Source organism: Tupaia chinensis, unplaced genomic scaffold (assembly GCF_000334495.1).
Source record: "Tupaia chinensis unplaced genomic scaffold, TupChi_1.0 Scaffold000033_1, whole genome shotgun sequence".
NCBI lineage: Eukaryota > Metazoa > Chordata > Mammalia > Scandentia > Tupaiidae > Tupaia > Tupaia belangeri.
This window is the reverse complement of record NW_006159463.1, coordinates 3,420,373-3,429,002: the sequence shown is the minus strand read 5'-3', so window position 1 is coordinate 3,429,002 and position 8,630 is coordinate 3,420,373.

Below are 8,630 nucleotides of genomic sequence, written 5' to 3'. Positions count from 1 at the left end.
CAAGGATCATTTATTTATTGACAGTTTATTTTGTGAGACAGATTGAGTAAAAGATAAGCACCCTCATGCCATGATCTCTCCACCTCCTCTGCCACAGCCTTTCAGTCACATGTGCAAGTTGACCTGGAAACGGAACATTGATCTTCCATATGGCTTCCTGCATCGCAGAGCATTGTGCCTTCATAGCAGGGCATACCCTGGGGTTATTTTCATAATTTTTAAAGCTAGTTACCATTAGCCCTATAAAGTTCATGATATGCACCACTTTCTTGCCCTGGCAGTTTGTGGTGTGTCTATGTGTGCATATATGTATCTGTATTGTTAACGGATGAGAAAGTGTTGAGCTGCGTTGTGAAGTCCTTGGTTCTTTGGGTCCAGATCACTAAAATTATAGATCTGTCCCTAGGCACAAAATGAAACCACAACCATGAATGAAGTAAGTAGAAAAGAAGATTTAATAGAAAGAAAGGAAAGGAAAGAAAGGAAGGACACCCAAAAAGGTTCTTGGGCGGGCAGATTGCCTGGTGGCAACCGCGCTTGGTACTAGTTAACCATTATTTTTATTACTAAAGGTCATGAATATTCATTAGTGGGAGGCCCCTTACCCCGCCTATGTCCTTCCTTTAAATTTGAATCCACAGGTTCTTTCCCTGCACCTGCGCACCTTCCGCACAGATAAAGAATGAGGAACTTGCGCATGGTGCCCAATGCAGCCAAGTTGCCCCAATTAGACTGCCCAGTTAGTCCATCGCCCTAATGGGAATTAGGGCATTGACCAAAACCCTTGCTTAGGTCTTTTTGATAAGAGAAAAATCTATGAACCATCACTGTGCGCTTCCCTCAGGCCTCAAGGAAGGAAGATGGCAAATTGACTCGCCCTCCGGGCACCCAGAGCTACATGAGCCTTTCGCTTTTCCCTTAGGGCTGCCCTCTCATGACTTACTAACTGGCTACCACAGTATGTCTGTGTGTGTGTAGGTGAGTAGAAGGGAGAGTTCTAGAACAGGATGGGGATTCTCTAGAACAACTGCAGAGTAGAGAAGTAGTTGCTGTCTCAGTGAGTAACGAAGATAGCTAGACTTGTAAAGTACACTGTAATTGTTCGTTGATAGATTCATTTGCAATTTGCAACATGAGTCTGGATAATAGGACCTTGAGATAGCTCTGGTTTAATTTTATGGTCGATTTTAGGTACCCTAATCCTAGTCATGTATTTCTAAGAATTTAAAATTGAATCTTCTCAGACAAACTATTTGGGACTCTGGGCAAGTCCATTCATGTTGTAGGGCCACGGTTTCCTTATTTAATAAATTGGTAATAATAGCACTGACTGGATTATACAGGATGGTTGAGAGGATCAAAATGAGATAACATTTTAGAAAATTCTTAAGTACCATGCAAAAGAAAACTGTTATGAACCAATTATCTGGATCTGTGTTCCTAGGCATACTCTCCATGAGTCAATTTCTTTAAACTTGTTTCTCTCTTTTTCATTCCATCCTCCTGCTACATCATCCAGTTTCCCAATGACAACATTGTTCCTAGGCTCTAACCTAGGCCTTACAATACCACTAGAGTTTGGATGTCCCTCAAATGCATGTACTCACCTTGGCAGTATTTGAAAGGTGTTAAGTGAAAACTTCATCCCTTCATGGTATCCCAGGGCGGGCCATTTTTGTATGATGAAGTCATTGAAGAGGGCCCCTATGATTGGGTTCTGATGAGTGTATATTAGGAGAAAGAAGATCAGAACAGGCAAACTTATAAAAAGATGTTCTTTTCAAGATCTTGCTCTTTGCCATGTTGCCAAGACATTGGCCCCTGGACTCTGACTTCTGAACTGTAAACTGAAAAAGCTGCTACACTTATGAATCACTCAGTGTCAGACATTTTTGTTAGCAACACAATAGTCCACGAATACAAGTGCCTTTCTTTAGGGAAACACTGGAAGATACTCTTGATTGCTTGCTGTGCTGGTTTTCAACTTATTGGCTCTCAGCTCCAAATTGACCCTTAAGTATCAGTGCTATTATCTACTCTGTACTCTAAGTAGTTTTTCTTTTCATGAGCAGCATTTATAGGGAGCCAGTAGAGAGAGTGGGAGGGATATTGCAGGAGGAAGGGAGTAACTTCTTGTTTCTGCTGTGTGAGGTTCTTCCTTCTCTTGCTCCAGCTGCATTGTCAGTTAGAGGTGGGGATGTAAAGACAGGCCATGTTCTTTTTTGTTACGAGGTACCTAGTGGGCATAGTTCTTGAAAAATGTAACCTTGCTCCCCACCCCCCAGGCTTGGGTGATTCATCTTTTTAGTCACAACAGTACCCAATATTATAATTCCTACTTATATTATTTTTATTTTAACACATTCATTGACTTAGAATAAATCATCATACTTCCTTGTTTTATTTTTATTTATTTATGTATATGTTTATTATTGTCATAGGGCATGGGTGCTTACCAGAGAGAGAAAATGACAATGAGAGGGAAAATGAGAAATCATCCCCTGAGGATGATGGCCGTTCCATAATCCCTTCCCCTCCATTATCCTCCTAGTACTTTGGGCACACCTACTCACTTGCCCTTCATGAGTTTCAAGCCTCCAGGTCTGGAACTTTGAACCATGGTTGGCCAGGTGGTAGTCCAGCACCTTAACCACCATGCCCCTTGCTGGCTCCTGGTAAATAGATTTTAAAAAGTATAGTTCAAATGATTGCCTATTTTCTTATATAGTGTCATAGAGCTAGGAAGTTTTTTCTTTATTCCAAAAAGTAATAGTTTATAATTTTTATTGCCTCTAGATCAAGAACTGAATTCTATTGTACTGGCTAAATTTCTTTTACTTTGACTCAAAGACAGCAATTTTTTCCTGGGTAAAGCATATGACCAGATAACAGATAAGAGAAAAATGCTGTATGTCTTCATATTTAAGGTACCTCCAAATGGTAAGAAACACAACTTAATTATTTACTGTGTGATGAAAAATATTGCTGGAACTAATTGTAAGATACCATATAATGTAAGGACATCTGAGTTTCAAAAAGTTGTTAAATGCGAAAAACAAATATGCCTCAGAATTGATGAATTATGGGGTCAACAGGTGGCATGGTAGTTAAGGCACTGAACTCCCACATGGTTGACCTTAGTTTGAATCTTGGACCTGGTGGCTTGCTTTCTCACTTTCCCCCTCTCTTTTTTTGTCTCTCTTTGATGAGTGAACATGTCCTACAGCAAATTAAAATAAATAAATAAATAAATTTTTTAAAGAATTGGTGAATTAAGATAGAACACTAGGTAATTCTTATAATGGATAGCCTTGCTAATGCTGCCTCACCATAATTTTCAATATTTCAGTTGAAGGAAAAGGTATTTTGGGAGAGTTTAACCACAATATATGTAATGCATTAATTGCATATATTCTACATAAATTTTCTTGTCTTAGACCCAAGATACAGTACCTTTCAAATTGTTTTAGCAACTATCCACCAGTAGTAATTTTGACATATTGAACCAATACATATTTTTAAATAACATAGACAAAACCTTCATAAAATAATATTTAGTTTTACTGTATATGATGCACCCTGATTTTTTTTTCTTCTCTACTTTGTATTTTTTTTATTCATCTGAACTTTAGGTCACAGGCCATTTATTCTATTTTCCTTTAAGTTTTCTTTTCTTATGAAAGAGAGAGAAGGAGAAAAAGAAAGAAGAAAAGGGGGATAAACAGATAATACTTTTGACAAAGTCTCACTATGCTGTGATCCTCCTTCTTCAGCCACCTAGTTACCTAGGATTATGGGTGTATAGTATCCCAGCCTATTCAGATTGGTCTGGGAATGGAAGCCGTTCCTCTTATGTAGCTTCCAGTACCCCACGTGATGTTGCTACCTGTGTGCCCCATGATTGGGCCCATTGTATTTTTCTTATATAATTCCATTCTCACTGATTTGTTGATAGACATATCTATCAATATATTATAAGAGTATATAATCATTACATACTGTCTCCCTTGTAAACGTTAGTCAATCATAGTTGGGTAAATATATAAATATTTTTATCATAATTTCTGATTTACATATAATTACTATACATCTTTGTAGGGGATACAGTATGTTTTTTAAAACATGCATACAATCTGTGATAATCAAATGAAGTATGTACACATATTCACCATCTTTGACTTTTAAAATTATATTATGTTGTACGTATTAGAAATTTGTTTTTTTTGTTTGTTTATTTTTATTTTTTGGATTTGTTTTGGAAGTATGTATTTGTACGTATTAGAAATTTGTTTTTTTTGTTTATTTTTTTTTGTTTATTTTTATTTTTTGGGTTTGTTTTGGAAGCATGTAATAAATTGTCAATGACTTTTCCTTTTTATTCTATTGTGGTATACTGTCTCATAACCTATTCCCCTTGCTTACATGCACTCATTTATCTCTTAACCAGTCCTTCCAGAAATCTCCCACCCCATACAGCTTCTACTACCATTATTCTCCCCAATGCTATGCTATCATGTCCTTTAGCTTCCACTAATGAATGAAGATACTTGGTATTTGTTAAGCAGGAACATACAGCATTCTTCATAATTTGAGTTTTTTGCTCAACACTGTGTCTTCTAGATTTATCCACTTTATCTCAAATAAAAGGAACTTGTGTGTGTGTGTGTGTGTGTGTGTGTGTGTGTGTGTGTTTTATGATTAAGTAGTATTCCATGGTGTATATTTGTCACATTTTCTTTATCCAGTCATCAATTGTTGAGCTCTTAGGTTGATTCCATATCTTAGCTATTGTGAATAAACATGAATGTGCAAATATCTCTCTGACAGATAGATTTCCTGTACTTTAGGTGAATAGTGGGTGAAAAAGTTCTATTTTTAGATTTTTGATGAACTCTTATTCTGTTTTCCAGAGTACCTGTATTAGCTTACATTCCCACCAACAGTGCTCAAAGGTTTCCTTTTCTCTGCAATGTCACTAGCACTTGTTATTCTTTGGTCTTTTGATCATAGTTGTTCAGATTGGGGTTAGGTGATACCTCATTGTGGTTTTGATTTGTATTTATTTAATAAGAGATACTGAACATTTTTTCATGTGATTTTTAGACATTTGTTTGTCTTCCTTTAATATCTGTCTGTTCAGATTATTGCCCATTTACAATAGATTATTAGGTTTTTTTTTTAGGTGAGCTATTTGAATTCCTTAAACATTCTAATTATCAATCCATTATCAGAAATATACTTTCCAAATACCTTCTCTCATTCTGTTGGTTGGTTCTTTATTTATTGCCTCCTTTGCTGTGCAGAAGCTTGTTAATTTGTAACTCTACTTATCTGTCTTTGTTGTTGTTGTTCTTGTTTTAGGAGTCATAGTTAAGAACTCTTTGCCTCATCTAATATCTTGAATTCATCCCAGGGATGTAAAGATGGTTCAACATATACAAAATAAATGCAATATTTCACATTAACATAAAGAAAGATAAAATCATGTGATTGTATAAATTGATGCAGAAAAAGCATTTGATAAAGCACAACATCCTGTCATAGCCACATACACAAAAATAGCATACCTAGGAATAAATTTAAGCAAAGAAGTGAAAGATCTTTTTAATGAAAAAAAAATATATATATAGAGAGAGATCAGTGGCCTGACAGTTTAAGGGACTGAATCTCACATAGCCAGTTACGTGGTTTGAATTCTGGTCCCAGTGGTTTGAAAAACACTCAGGTCATGTATGCATGCATTCCCCAAATTCAGATAGGATGGAGAAATGAAGGAGAAGAAATTGTGGTGTGAACATGCTCCATTGGGGGATGCTTTCTCCTCATTTTTCTCTCTTTGTCTCTCTGTTTCTCTTTCACAAGTGCACATGCTCTCTGGCATTTTTTTTTAATTGAAGAAATAAAGAAACAAAGACACACAAAAATGGAAAGCACTACTTGTTCCTGAATTGCAAGAATCAACATAGCCAAAATATTAATACTACCCTGAGTGATCTACAAGTTTAATGCAATTTCTATCAAAATATGAGCAACTTTCTTCACGTAAATAGAAAAAATAATGATAAAATTTGTCTGGAATCACAAAAGACCCTACAGTACTAAAGCAACACTGTGCAAAAAGAATAAAGTTGGAGGCATCACCCTATCTGACTTCGAAATATACAAAGTAAATATTGCTTTATATTGAGTGATGTTAAAAGAAACAACTCTATGTACTGTAAGGATTTTCTTGAGGATATGCTTTTACTATTATTATGTCTTCTTAACAAGCATCGGGGAAAAGTTCTCTCACGTCTCAGTATCAAGAATTGTCAAATATTCTCATTATTATTGGAAAACACAGAATTGAATGACTTAAAAGTATTTTTAGGGTACGAATAATAATATAAAACTCATAGCTAATGCTTATATTCTTACGATTTGGTTAAAGGCAGAAGTATTATTATTACTGTTTTTTTTTTTTTTTTGAGAGGTTTTTGCTGTAGGGTGTGTGCACTCATCAGGAAGACAGAGAGACAGAAAGTGAAAAATCACACCCCCAACCCCACCCAGGGGAGATGACCATGCCACAATTCCTTCTCCTCCATTCTCCTCTCTGGGTCTTGGGCATGCATGCACATGCCTCTGAGTTTAAGCCACCGGGTTCGATTTGAACCACAGTCAACTACATGGGTGTCCAATGACATAGCCATTATACCATCTGCTGGTCCCAAAGGCAGAAGAATTTTAACATTCTGATATTAACATGGATACTCCTATAAATTGGCCTGTTTAGTTACAATGATTTAACAAATTTCTTCCTTCATTTATTCTTTTCATTGTCAGCTTGTAAGACTCTTCTGCATGATACTAATACTACTTAAAAGGAAGTACTAAAACATGAATAGATAATACAGTAGTTTCTTGGTGAAATGCTTTTATATTTTCAAATATGAAAAAACCTAGACTCTCAATAAAGTTGAACAATAGTAAATACTTTTAACCCAGCCTCTGTAGAATATCCAGTAGTGTACTGAGCTGCAAATCTAGAAGCCATATGACAGCTATGGTTTGAGTTCCTAGCCTACTTTTCCGAAAACACACACCAGGCATATATGCACATGCCCAGAACCTTGGTGGGCTGGAGTACTGGAGGAAGGGGATTTTAAGCATGACTGAGTCCTATGGAAGGTGCTTCTCTCCCTCTGTCTTTCACATATGCCATGAAGTCTATCACAATTTTTTTTTAAATCAAAAAATAATACATACTTTTCACCTTCATTAGTTGCATAATTTCTCAAAAATGAGATTACTCCTTAACTATATTGAAACATTTCTTAATCCCCTTTAGAGTAATGTTTATAGCTTACTGTTTTTAAGAAGAGATTTTGAAATGGTTGCTGTTCTAGTCTGTTCTGTTGCTAATACCAGAAAATAACTGAGCCTGGGTAATTTAAGATAATAGAGGTTTATTTAGCTCATTAGCTCATGGTTTTGGATTTCTGAAGTCTAGGTTGAGAATTTTCTATCTGTATCACAACATGGCAGAGGGCATGGAAGCATCTGTGTCCATGTCCCAACTTGATGATAAACACTTCCCAAAGGCTCTATTTTTCAATACCATAGTCAGATTAAATCTCCTCTTAATACTTCCACTATACAACAAAGTTCCAACACATGAACATTTGGGGGACATAGTCAAACCATGGCCGTTTTTATTTTCTTTTATTCTTCAATTTTGAATATAAATACTTTATTGATTTGACATAATTGAGTATAAGTAGTAGTATTCTCATACATATAAATAAAATGGAAACTTTGTGTGTATTTTTCAGAATATCATTACAATTTTTTTCTTGATTACATCTTCCAAAATCAAAACAAATAAAATGAGACAAAACTTCAGGGTTAGCTCTCTGACCTGGTAATTAATTAAGGCAGCCAAATACCACATGACTGACCAAGGGGTTTGAATCTGCATGAGAACTTAAGAGACACACCAGATGTGTGTGTGTACATGCCCAAAATCCTAAGGAAAGAAAACGATGCAGGAGGAAGAATTATAGTGTCACCATTACCCATAAAGGGTGCTTTCTCCTGTTCCTCTTCTTCTCTCTGTCTCTGGTGAAAATATGTAACCCCTAGCCACCCCCCGCAAAAAAAAAAAAAAAGGAAAAGAAAAAGACTTTGATTTTAAAGAAAAAAAAGGAACTCAATGACTGGTGTAAAAACTTTATATGATGTCTCAACTCACAAAATATTATTTTAATCAAATTGTGAAAAATTTCCAGAAAGCAAACATGTGTGATGAGGTTAATTTTGGAAGTACAATGTTGAAATCGTACAATTTTCCAGGTTTGTCTGAGCTCTCTGAATTCCTGCCTAATTGTGTTGATATTATATGGGCAGCACTGATCCAGACTCCGGTTTAAGGAAAGAACTTCAGCTAAGACACGCAGACAAACGTTTACTGAAGACGAGACGGGCAAAGCCAGCACAGAAGCCTGCAGTCTGGTTTACAAAGTATACTGGATGTTCTTTTCACTTCCTTTAAGAGGACAAAAGATCCTTTAGGGAAAAAGATCACACTTTTAGAGAAAAAATAGAAACAAAAATTGATATTATGAAAAACTTATAATCTTGGCCCACCT